The sequence below is a fragment of the Cuculus canorus genome, chromosome 10 (assembly GCF_017976375.1).
Source record: "Cuculus canorus isolate bCucCan1 chromosome 10, bCucCan1.pri, whole genome shotgun sequence".
Classification (NCBI taxonomy): domain Eukaryota; kingdom Metazoa; phylum Chordata; class Aves; order Cuculiformes; family Cuculidae; genus Cuculus; species Cuculus canorus.
Window position 1 is genome coordinate 21,007,011 of NC_071410.1, and position 12,990 is coordinate 21,020,000.

A 12,990-nucleotide genomic window follows, 5' to 3' on the forward strand; every position below is an offset into this window, starting at 1 on the left:
TCCTATGGAAGCGACCTTCCAATAGCTGAAGGGGGCCTACAAGAAAACTGGGGAAGGACTGTTTATAAAGGGTTGTAGTGATAGGACGAGGGGGAATGTGTATAAATGGGAGAGGGGCAGACTAGACTTAAGGAAGAATTTCTTCACCATGAGAGTGGTGAAGCACTGGTCCAGGTTGCCCAGGGAAGTGGTGGTTGCCCCATCCCTGGAGGTTTTCAAGGCCAGGTTGGATGGGGCTTGGAGCCCCTGATGCAGTGGGAGGTGTCCCTGCCCATGGCAGGAGGGTTGGAACAAGATGATATTTAAGGTCCCTTCTAACCCAAACTATTCTATGATTCTATGATTCTGTCCCTGCACTCCCTGATCAAGAGCCCCTCCCAGCCTTCCTGGAGCCCCTCTCAGGTTAGATGGGTTAGAGTCCCACTCATCTTGAGATTTGGCTGAAGATGCCAACAAGAATTTGACCAGTCCAGATTTTGTCAGTGGTGAAGGTTTGTAAACAGGGTAGAGATCATCTATGTTGGTTGTTTGGGAGCTTTCTTTCTTCTTTGTGTGAAAGCAAATGGTCTGTGTTTCTCCACTGAATCATTTCCATGATTCCTTGAAGATTTAATGAATCAGAGCTGTGGATAATCCACAGGAAAAAGTGATGTCTTTATTTACTGCCTTCCCTTGTTTATCAGAGATGACTCTTCACAGAAGAGTGGAGAACAAAGCCTCCATTTAGCCTCTTCTTTCTTTCTCCTACCAAGCATCCCAAATTAGGATCTATCTTAGGGATCTCTCACCCTCCCATCTCTCTGTGGCTTCTCAAGTCCTGGCCCACGCCTGCTCTACAGACAGAGATGTAAGAGCACATGGACATATCCCCAACAGCACTTTACTCTGACCAGGTCAGATGCCAGAAACAGGTTATGTGCAGGTGCTGAGGGATCTGGTTTGCTTTTTTTTTGTTTTTATTTCTAAGTTGAAAGTTTTATTTGTAACTGTCACTTTATGGTTTCTTGGGGGAGAAGGCTGCTTACGGAGTCCACTTGAAGATTCTTTTTCTCACTTTCTTTGATGACATTGCCATGTACTGATTAGATTTGGTCATTTTGCTGTCTTCTCCCCAGCTTCAGTCTTGCTTGCCCTTCTCATCTTAGTGTGTGGCAGACCCCGTGAGCCTCTGAGAGTGGAAACGCAGGGTAAAGCCAGCAAAAGGGCTGCGCTGGATGGGTACAGCTCATCTCTGGGCGTGCTTCAGGGGCAGTTGGCCCCTGTTTTGGTCAGTAATCATAGAATTGCAGATGGTTGGAAAAGCCCTCTCAGCTCATCCAGCCCAACCCTCAGCCCAACCCCACCGTGCCCAAAAAACCATGTCCCCAAGTGCCACATCTACACGGTTTCTGAACCCCTTCAGGGCTGGAGACTCCACCCCTGCCCTGGGCAGCCTCTGCCAGGGCTTCACCACTCTTTAGGTAAAGAAATTATTCCTAATATCTAATCCAACCCTCCCGTGGTGCAACTTGAGGCCATTCCTCGTGGATGTCTCCATGACTGTAAGCACATGGTTCAGAGCTAACTCTGGAGCTCAGTGATGCGTTTCTGTACCTTTATGGATGCCTGTGACATAGAAGCTGAGTCTTTGGTCTGCGCCAGGCTGGGACCAAACAAGTTCGTTACTGGCTGGTGTCTTTTGAAGGTGCCAGAAAGTGACCTCTCACCGTCCCCTAAATAAGCCTCCCCTTTGCACACTTACCCTCCCCAGACAGATCAGGAGATGTGCCCCTCAAATAGCTCTCTCCGCCTGTGTCTGCGGCAGGAGTCACGCATATTGGTCGCTGGCTCCATTAACCCTTTAGTCTGGTTGGAGAGCCTCACCATTTCTTTGGCTCCTTTCCCAGAGCACACGAGTCCGCATGGCACCTCTCCTCCCCGACCCCTGAGGAGACATCCCGCCGTCCTATTCTGGGACAGTCATGTTCCTGCATGTGACAGCAGGATGAATGGCCCTTTCTGTTCCACCAGAGACAAAGGGTGGCTCCAGCCCCCTTCGAAGACCCCCAGGAAAAGAGCAATCTTCTTGTACCGTCAACTGGTGTCCTTGAATCCAAATTAATTTTCAAGGCTGAGGTTAAAGATCACTTAAATCATCAGAATGAAGAAACTGCTTCTGAATTAAAGTGTGGTACAATCCAGCAGCAACCAGTGATGCAGCACCATGCAGGCAAGCAACAGCTCCATGGGATCCACTCCATACAGACTGCCCTTAGTCTAAAGACATGTCAAATATAATCAGTTTGGCTTTTTGCTGCCATTTGTGTAACTAAGTCCTATGCAGGCAGCACAGAAGGTGGCTTAACAAGACCGGGTAATGCTATGGCTGTGGCAAGCTCAGAGGAGCCACAGCCCAGAAGAACAGGAACTCCTCATTCATATGTCAAGATCAAAAGTATCAACAGAAGTGATTAAAAAAAAGCATCCAAAACAGTGGGACCAGCAGGGCAAGGGAGGGGATTCTGTCCCTCTGCTTCACTCTGGTGAGACCCCACCTGGAGCCCTGCATCCAGTTCTGTAGTTCTCAGCACAGGAAGGACATGGAGCTGTCGGAGCGAGTCCAGAGGAGGCCACGGAGATTATCCAAGGGCTGAAGCACCTCTTGTATGAGGACAGGATGAGAGAGTTGGGGTTGTTCAGCCTGGAGAAAAGAAGGCTCTGAGGAGACCTTAGAGTGGTTTCCAGTGCTGAAAGGGGCTCCGGGAAAGCTGGGGAGGGGCTCAGGATCAGGAAGTGCAGGGAGAGGATGAGGGGTTTTCAGCTGCAAGAGGGGAGATTGAGATGAGATCTTAGGAAGAAAAGTTTTGCTGTGAGGGTGGGGAGGCCCTGGCCCAGGTTTCCCAGAGCAGTGGTGGCTGCCCCATCCCTGGAGGGGTTCGAGGCCAGGTTGGATGGGGCTTGGAGCCCCTGATCCAGTGGGAGGTGTCCCTGCCCATGGTAGGGGGTGGGACTGGATGGGCTTTAAGGTCCATTCCAACCCAACCCATTCTATGACTCCAAGATCGTTCTCCAGAGCTATGAGCCAAAATGGAGTTTGCTCCTGGCCTTTTATTTGTAGGCCTCCTGCTCCTATTCCAGTAAGTCATCCCAGCGCACAGCTTTGCCTGAGAGCTAACGTTTAACTGTTTAAAGCTGCAACGCTAAAGTGAAGCCAAGTCCCATCATACTGTGTCACAGCAAGTCATCAGTGTACTGGTGTGATCAGCGTGTCTTTGTGGTCTAGAGAGAGACACAGATCAGGGCACTCATGCCGCGTTTGCCAGCTGTGGGAATGTGTTGATGGTTTTCCAGTCAAAGCCACTGGAACTTGAGGCACTGGTGAAGGTAAACAATTACTTCTTCCAGCCTGAACTGCTGGGTTTACCCTGCAGATAAATAATGGTCTGAGTTGGAAGGGACCTTAAAGATCATCTAATAACCATCATCTAAATTGTAAGGGACCTTAAAGATCATCTAATAATGATCACCATAATAAGGATCATCTAAGTAAGTTTGGAACTCTTCTACAAAGAGTCAGTTGTGCTCTGTTTTTCCTGTGTGATCATGCGAAAGGAATCAGATCACACAGGTACGGTTATAGAGCAGGGAAAGAGCTGGAAGAATCATTGAAGAAGTTCATCTCAACCCCCTCCCCCCCCCCTTGGACACCCACCACTCACCCATTTACCCTCCTGCAAAAGAACACAGCTGCTTACCCTGGAATGTGTCTAGGCCTAGGCTGGAGGTGGCTGTCAGGGCCCTTAGGTCACTTATTGGCCTTAATGGTCACGAGCAGCCTCCCCTGAGCTGCCCACCCCACCCATGGGCCATGAGCTCTATTTCAGCTCAGCTGTAGCATCCCCCCTTCTCCAGCTCCGTTCTAGCTGTGCTCTTTCTCAGCCATGTGCTCTGTTGAGCCATACCCTGACCCACAGGCAGGCTTGACCTCAAAATGTGCCCTGTCACCATGACCTTACCCAATAGTTTCAACTCTTGGTTGAACCTGGATGCCTTCTCCAGCCATGATCTATTCAGCTTGCTCAGTTGTTGTGCTGTCAGCCCTGGTTGGTGAGCCTGGGGTACTCTCTTTGTTCTCTGTCCTTAAGGGAGTCACTGGGTTTTGTGGTGCCCTGATGATGGGATGGTGCCCTGTGATAGGAGCAGGGATGAAGAAGAGGACTTTGTGGTTGAGTAGCGTGGTAGGAACTTGTCTCTAAAGGGAGAAGCCACATCCAAGTCAGCCTCTTGAACTCCACTTAAGGAAGCAATGGGAAACTGCCACAGTGACCATCTCATTGCCTGTTCCAGCTCCTTGGCATCATCTCCTCTATCACATTTCCTCTGCTCTCCTTCTCTACCTCCAGTCTTGACTCATCTGCTCCTAGGATCTGCTCTGAAGCAACTTAATGAAAAGTTATAGTGCTCTGGGGAGCAATATAATTCAGTCAACATCACTTTGAGCCTGACTAATTAATCCTACTAATTAGCGGGGGAGCTGGATCTGCTTCCCTACCCCCCTGTGCCCCAGATGTCCCAGGGTATGAATCAAGACCCCAGAAGCAGGGTGCATGCTGTAGGAAGCAACATCCAGTAGAGCAGTGATGCCTGGTAGAAGAGAATGTCCATGCAGATATTTGGTACCATGGCTCTCCTCTGGAACCTGAGTAAGAATACTCAGAGACAGACCCTCAGGAATTCAAACATTCTGGAGAGGAGACTGTTGGGGACCTGCATGAACAAATCCTTTAGGAATGTACCTCTCTAGGGATGCGAGTGGGCAGACGCTCAGCGTAGTTTTGTTTAGTAATCCTCCAGGAGGGCTTGGGCTTAGTTCTAAGGCATGGATGTCAAAAGCCCAGGGACTGTATCCCAAACTAGTATCTTCACTGATGTTATTAGAGAAAAAAAACGCACCCCTAAAACAAAACCAAAGGAAGGATATGGATCTGTTGGAACAGATCCAGAAGAGGCCACAAAGATGACCTGAGGGCTGGAGCACCTCCTCTGCAAGGAGAGGCTGAAGAGTTGGGGTTGTTTCAGCCTGGAAAAGAGAAGGCTGTGGGGAGATTGAGATGAGATCTTAGGGAGAAATGTTTTGCTGTGAGGGTGGGGAGGCCCTGGCCCAGGTTGCGCAGAGCAGTGGTGGCTGCCCCATCCCTGGAGATGTTCAAGGCCAGGTTGGATGGGGCTTGGAGTGGGAGGTGTCCCCGCCCATGGCAGGGGGTGGAACTGGATGGGCTTTGAGGTTCCTTCCAACCCAAACCATTCTATGACTGTAAGGAAAAAAAAAATAAAAATCCAACAACCAAAAGACCCCCAAACCCGTGCCTGCATTTCTAGCTGAACTCCAGAAGTCCTCCTGCTGTCATTCACTTTCCCCGGCCTCTTTTGCCGGGAGCTCTTGAGTGCTGGAGCACAGCTCTGGCATCTTTCCAGAGGTGATCTTCCTGCAGGAAATGTTTTCATTCTTTCATTCAGATTTAACCCCGGGTGCAATCAGTGTAGCAATGGACATTATAGAGAGCAAATGATGCTATCCTGCCCTCTACTCGTGTCCTTTCTTATGGGTAGTCTGAGATAATGCTTTATGGGCCTGCAAAAGCTCTGAAGCAGTGGGACGAAGAGTCCTGCTTCCCCACATACTTCTGGCAGTGGTCCCCACCTCTGACCTGTACCAGCCCAAGAGGAAGTACAGGTCCCCTAGCACTGCCAACACAGAATCATAGAATGGTTTGAGTTAGAAGGAACCTTAAAGATCATCTAATTCCAACCCTTTGTGATGGGCAGGGACACCTCCCACTGGAACAGGAAGCTCAAGGCCCCATCTAACCTGGCCCTCCATGGATAGGGCATCCACCACTTCTCTGGGCAACTTGGGCCAGGGCCTCCTCACCCTCATTGTGAAGAATTTCTTCCTAATGTCTAGTCTAAATCTGCCTGTCTCCAGTTTATACCCATTGCCCCTCATCCTATCACTCTATGGTTTTGCAAAAAGTCCCTCCCCAGCCTTCCTGTAGCCCCCTTCAGGTAGCAGAATGTCGCTATAAGGTCTCTCCACAGCCTTCTTTTCTCCAGGCTGAACAACTCCAACTCTCTCATCCTGTCCCCGTAAGAACCCACCAAACTCTGCTGATATTCTCCTTTGCGAAGGGCTAGAAAGTAAGAACTGAGTCCTTGCATCTGCCTCTGTTTGGGTGTTTGCAGCCACATCCTTCCCCACTGGTCAGGATGGGTGAGTGGAGAGATAGGCTTGTTTAAAACTCACAGGGTGCTGGGCCTCTTTGTTCCTGTTGAGGGATGAGAAGAGGATGTCTCAAAAACCATCTCTGAGCTGCAAAGCCAGGCCACCACTATTCCCACGAGCCCATGCTGACCCTGCGCTTGATGGTTTTTTTGCTCATAACCTTCTCATCAGCTGGGGTCAAGTGAAGTCAAGCTGGCTGGAGATGATAGGGCATTTGCAGCTCTGTCTGCTGGGGCTTGGGGAGTTCCATGACTATAATCACAAGTAGAAAGGGATGCTTGCCAGCTTCTTCTCTTTGAAAGTTGTCCGTTATGTCCTAGTGTCATGTCTGAGGGTGCATGTCTGTATGCAAGTTTCTGCTTGATATGGGATAAATTAGGGCTTGCAGTGAGCAGAAGCCTCTTGTCATCTTCAGATGCCTTAGAAGAAAGCCCTGATTGCAATCCATCAGAGTTCAGGATAATGTCATGGGTGGAGGGAGCCATTAAGGAAGCCGCAGAAACTGTGGACATCTCTGTACTCCAAATGTCTTGCTCAAACCAGTGAGAGGGAAGGATGCTTATTCTGACCTTAATGGAAGAAGGACTTGTTTCTTCTGAAACCCTGCAAATCCTAAGGATCCTCTGGAGAGGGAGGTGAAATATCTCCCAGGCATTGAGGTGTTGAAGGCCAAGTGGGATGTGGTTCTGAGCACCCTGATCCAGTGGGAGGTGTCCCTGCCCATGGCAGGTGGGTGGAACTGGGTGGGCTTTAAGGTCCCTTCCAACTCAAACCATTCTGTGTAAGCTCTGAAGACTCAGCCTAGACGACTGGGCTGCTTTAATGACTATGCACTAATTAGGGCTACAGATCCAGAGATGTTTCCTACTGAGGAACCCTGTAGCTCTGTACATCTTATTCAAGGAAACCACCCAACGATGTTTCTCCTGCGAGCTGAGCACGTCCTGCCGAAATACCCCGGCCAGATTGTCCAGGCTGCCTTAGTGCAAATATCTTACTTGGAAGTGCAGGAAGAGGGAGTGAAATTTAGTCCCTTAACACCAAAATGATCTTTGTGCCAGCATTCTTCCCTCTGGATTTTAATTGTAGTGAACCTCCCTGAGCTGTTTTGGGAAGATCCTTTACGAACCCCTATTGGAAGCACTGGTGAGCTTGGCTGAAGTTAGGCAGCTGTGCCTGGCAGCAGGGCTGAGATGTAAAGATGACATAAATTTCCGTTTCCCAGCTCTCTAAATTCTAAATATTGTTGGCTTTCAAACTGACAATATTGTGGGGCTTCATAAAGCAGAGCAAACTCCTGCCCTGTGTTAGTGCTGCAGGCTTTCAATAACCCTCTCTGTATTTATGCAGTAGCTGCATTAATTTGATAGAAAAGGAAGGCAAATTTGGGGTTTTGGTTGATGTCTGAATGTTGTTTATTATCTTAAAATATTTGGGGGGGATCTGTTTTCATTTAAATAGTTCTGATCATGGAAGATGTGAATAATTGGACTTCAGGAACAATCTGCCTGGGGTATTAAAAGTCAGTTAAATTAAATTAAATCCTGACATTGTTGGTACTGGCACAAATCCAGCCACTTCATGTGGAGTCATAGAAAGGTTTGGGTCAGAAGGGACCTTAAAGCCCATCCAGCTCCACCTTCTGACACCGGCAGGAACACCTCCCACTGGATCCGGTTGCTCCAAGCCCCATCCAACCTGGCCTTGATCATCTCCAGGGATGGGGCAGCCACCACTGCTCTGGGCACCCTGGGCCAGGACCTCCCCACCCTCACAGCAGAACATTTCCTCCCAAGATGTCATTCCAATCTCTCTTCTTGCAGCTGAAAACCATTCCCCCTTGTCCTGTCCCTGCATTCCCTGATCCAGAGCCCCTCCCCAGCTTTCCTGGAGCCCCTTTCAGCACTGGAAGCTGCTCTAAAGTCTCCCCACAGTCTTCTTTTCTCCAGGCTGAACAACCCCAACTCTCTCATCGTCTCTTCATAGGGAAGGTGTTCCAGGCCTTTGATCACCTTTGTGGCTTCCTCTGGATTCGCTCCATGTCCTTCCTGTGCTGAGGGCTCCATGACTGAACATAGGACTCCAGGTAGGGTCTCATGAGAATAGAGCGGAGGGGCAAAACCCTTTCTACTGTAATTAAGCCCCTCTACTATAAAGCCCACAAAGAAGCTGAGGTGATCAGCAGATCCTCCTGTGATCCTGCCAGCACAGGCACTGGAGACTGGGTCATCAGCTGGAGCAAATCTTCATTGACTCTGGCTGGACAATGCTAGTAGAGAAGCAGCCACAGCCATGGTGCCCAGAACATCAGTGGTAACATTTTTGGACTGTTTCCCAGTGTCTCCTACCTTTCATTCCCTCACTCTGCTTAACCACATTTTGAGAAAAGTTTTGACAGAGATTATTGCTCCTAAAATAATTTCAGATAATTACGTAAAGATTAGTGGCTTCTTCTTTTTCAAGGACTTGTGACCTTTCCAGGAAATAGGAATGAGGAAGCACTGCACGAGATGGATCTGGTAAACAATATGTAATTTAGATCTTTAAAATTATGAGGGCAGCAACACTGATGTGATTCCCCACATCCAACCCGCATCACCCCCGTTGCTGCGGTTTGCAGAAAGAACAGTCTTAGTTGGCTGTTTCCCAGCAAGAAAGTCAGGAAGGGTAAAGTGCAAAATTCCTGAAAGACAGGGGAAAAATGTATTGGGAGCAAGAGAAGGCAGAGAAAAACACAAGTGTGTGTCATTTCCCCCAGCATCTGATAGAGGACACTTTCCTCTGATAGCTGGATCTTTGATTTTCCCTGGAGAAAGTGAGTAAAAGAATCCTATGATTATGGAATGGTTTGGGTTGGAAGGGACTGCAAAGCCCATCCAGTTCCACCCCCTGCCATGGGCAGGGACACTTCCCACTGGATCAGGGTGATCAAAGCCCCATCCAACCTGGCCTTGAACCCCTCCAGGGATGGGGCAGCCACCACTGCTCTGGGAAACCTGGGCCAGGGCCTCCCTACCCTCACAGGAAAATATTTCTCCCGAAAATCTCATCTCAATCTCCCCTCTTTTGGCTGAAAACCATTCCCCCTCATCCTATCCCTGCACTCCGTGATCAAGAGCCCCTCTCCAGCTTCTCTGGAGCCCCTTTCAGGACTGGAAGCTGCTCTAAAGTCTCCCCACAGTCTTCTCTTCTCCAGGCTGAACAACCCCAACTCTCCCAGCTTGTCCTCATATGGGAGGTACTTCAGCCCTCAGATCATCTCTGTGGTCACCTCTGGACTCATTCCAACAAATCCACATCTGATTCTGCTGATGATTCCAGAACTGAATACGGGGCTCCAGGTGGGGTCTCATGAGAACAGAGGGGCAGATTCCCTCCCTTGCCCTGCTGGTCCCAGTACTTGGGATACCACTGGCTTTATTAATTCACTGTAAGTTAAAAATCCATTCATCCACAGAAGAAAACATCCTATTTTTTAATGCCCTGTTGTTCATGCCAACAGCTGATAGCAGTTCTTAGTTCCACTCCTGAGCTTAACACCACTGACCTCCAAGTCCTTGTGGTAACCTTGGTTGCCATCCTAAATGTCCAACATTATGTTTAGGAATGCCTATTCCTACCAGAACGGCCAACACGTCCTTGCTAGCTTCATGCTGGAGCGGATGTGCTGAGAGAGGCAACGTGAAACTTGCCACCAGGGTCTAGGTAGGGTGAGTCAAGTGACACGGGTGTATGGAGGGGCTCAGAGAAATTTTTCTTCCTGCTGGAGTGCAGCTGGAACAAAACTGATAGGGGAAGGGAAAAAAAAATCCCCAAACGAGGAGATGCCTTGTAAATCAAGGATGGCCTGGAGACAAAACTCAGTCACGCGTGTTAGGGCTGACTGACTTCATGTGAGGCTTCTCAATAGTGTCTGTGTGTGGAGGAGACAGTGGCTCTCTGTGGTGGGCTGCACGTCGCAGGAGAGCTGCTGGGTCACAAGCAGCCCATGTGACTGGAGACTGTTACCCCGGTGTGGGGCCACACCGTGGCCAATCCATCTTGATGGTGGAGTTAAGGACAGTCTGTGTGTGGACATCCTGTTTCAGGAAGCCTCTCTCTGCTCTGAGAACTCCCACAAGCAGGAAGGCTGGAGATGGAAAGGAATTTCAGATTTTTTTTGAGGGCTAAATCTTAAAATGTTGTTTTCTGGGGATCATTGTGGGCTTTGGCACACAGGAGCTGTGCAATGTGATTCCTGTTGCTAAAGGTTTTTCTTGTGGATATTTCATAGAATCATAGAACAGTTTGGATTGGACGGGACCTTAAAGATCACCCAGTTCCAACCCCCATGCTGTGGGCAGGGACACCTCCCAGTGGATCAGGCTGCCCAAGGACCCATCCAACCTGGCCTTGAACACCTCCAGGGATGGGGCAGCCACAGCTTCCCTGGACAACCTGCTCCAGGGCCTCACCACTCTCATCATGAAGAAATTCCTCCTTATGTCCAGTCTAAATCCGCCCCTCTACAATTTAAAGCCATTTCCCCTCATCCGATCACTCCACGGCTTTGTAAAAAGGCCCTCCCCCACTTTCTTGTAGACCTTTCAGATACTGAAAGGAACCTATAAAGTCTCCTTGGAGCCTTCTCTTCTCCAGGCTGAACAAGCCCAACTCTCCCAGCCTGTCCTCATACAGGAGGTGCTCCAGCCCTTGGATCATCCTTATAGCTTTCCTCTGGACCCGTTCCAACACTTCCATATCCTTTTCATGTTGAAGATTCCAGAACTGGACACAGCATGAGATGAGGTCTCACAAGAGAGGTCAGCACCCCAAAGTCCTTCTCCACAGGGCTGCTCTCAATCACATCACCCCCTATCCTGTACTGAAATGGTGAATTTCTCATTGGTCACCGATAAATCTCCTTTGGAATTTAAGATAGGACAACAGCATACGGGAAGTTATTGATGCCCTCTGTTTAGGTGCTTAACATGAGCTGATGGGAGGTCCCTTTATACTGAAGTGTCTCTCCATCAATGAATTAACCGTAGGCCCTGAAAATACTCACTTTGCTTGCAGGTAAGACAACCTGTGTGCTCTGCTGACAGCTTCTGGAAGGAAGGACCTGGGTCAGAGAGCTGGGATGCCTCCAGGTGACACTGGGTGGTGAGAATCTCACCAGTCCTCTATAAGCAGATCAAAGACGGGGAAGGAAAGAGCACTGACAGATAGTAGATGAAGTGGAAGTCAAGTGGAAACATGGTGTCTTAGTGTTATGAGAAAAAGCTATAGGAGAAACCACCACTTCCTACACTGACCCAGGGACTGTATCAGAGTAAGAAAAACACCTGGACCTTTCCAGACTCTTTTCTGTCTCCTTGACTGTGAATCACCATCAGTCTTCTCTCATCTTCCTCACAGGTAAGAAATCTTCTGCAACATGGAATCCCAGAAAGCATCTCATCCATCACCTTTTCTCCACCCACAATTGTCTGCCTTGTTCTTACAACCCACTGTGCCGAAGATGTCCTGGCACTGGAAGATGCATCCAAATGCTTCATGAGCCTTTTCATTTTGCTGTGCAGAGTGCAGCCGGCCAAACTTGGGTAAAGACTTTATCTCTCCTGGAACAGCTATCGCCCCAGAGTAACAGCCTGCCACTAGTCAGTGGAGGCAGGATGAGGTCGTCAAAGATCTCTGAGGGAGAAGCCCTTTGCATGAGATTAGGAAAAAAACAACATTAGAATTGAATCCTGCATCCAGGTGCTTGCTCCCTGTCCTGTGCAGTTTGGTACACCTTGCTTGTTGTTCCAAGTCATGACCTGCCGGCAATACTGACTGAGTACCTCCCCATGCAGTGGCTTAGTCAGAGCTTTTGTATCGTGACTCCCTGAGATGTGCCCGCTCTACATGTATCCCACAGATCCATTGGATGTCTCTGAAATGATCGGAGGGCTGGAGCACCTCCCATCCAAGGACAGGCTGAGAGAGTTGGCGTTGTTCATCCTGGAGAAGAGAAGGCTGCAGGGAGACCTTGGAGCAGCTTCCAGTACTGAAAGGGTCTCCAGGAAGGCTGGGGACAGACTTTATAGCAAGGCCTGTTGTGACAGGATAAGGATCAATGGTTTTAAATGAAAGGAGGGGAGATTTAGACTGGATATAAGCAAGAAATCTTTTACAATGAGGGTGGTGAGGCCCAGGTTTCCCAAGGAGGTAGAGGAGGCCTCTTCCCTGGAGGTGTTCAAGACCAGGTTGAATAGGGCTCTGAACAACCTAAAATAGTTAAAGATATCCCTGCTCCTGCAGGGGGATTGGACTGGATGACCTGTAAAGGTCCCTTCCAACCCAAAGCATTGTATGATTTGTCATTGCTGTCACCTGGTTTTGGGTAACTAAGTTACGATCCCAGCCTTGATTACTAGTTAGTGGGGGCTCTGAATCTATTGGCACTGACTTGCCCTGTGAACACTCCCCAGACTCTTGAGGGTTGATTGACTGACGCCTTTAGGTGTGTGGAACAAGGCAGTGGGAAACCTTTCCTCCCACCAACCCACCTACCCTGCAGTTTTAGAGGATGCTGCCTTAGCTGTGCCTGCAGGGTGCAGAGCAAACGGATCTCCTGGTGGAGGGCTCACCCTCAGCACTTTCCACTCCAGGAGGTGAAAGCAAGAGTAGAACTACTAGAAATAAACTCCAGGAACCTCATTTACCCTCCTAAACTTTGATGGGACAGTGGCATTGCTCAAAGG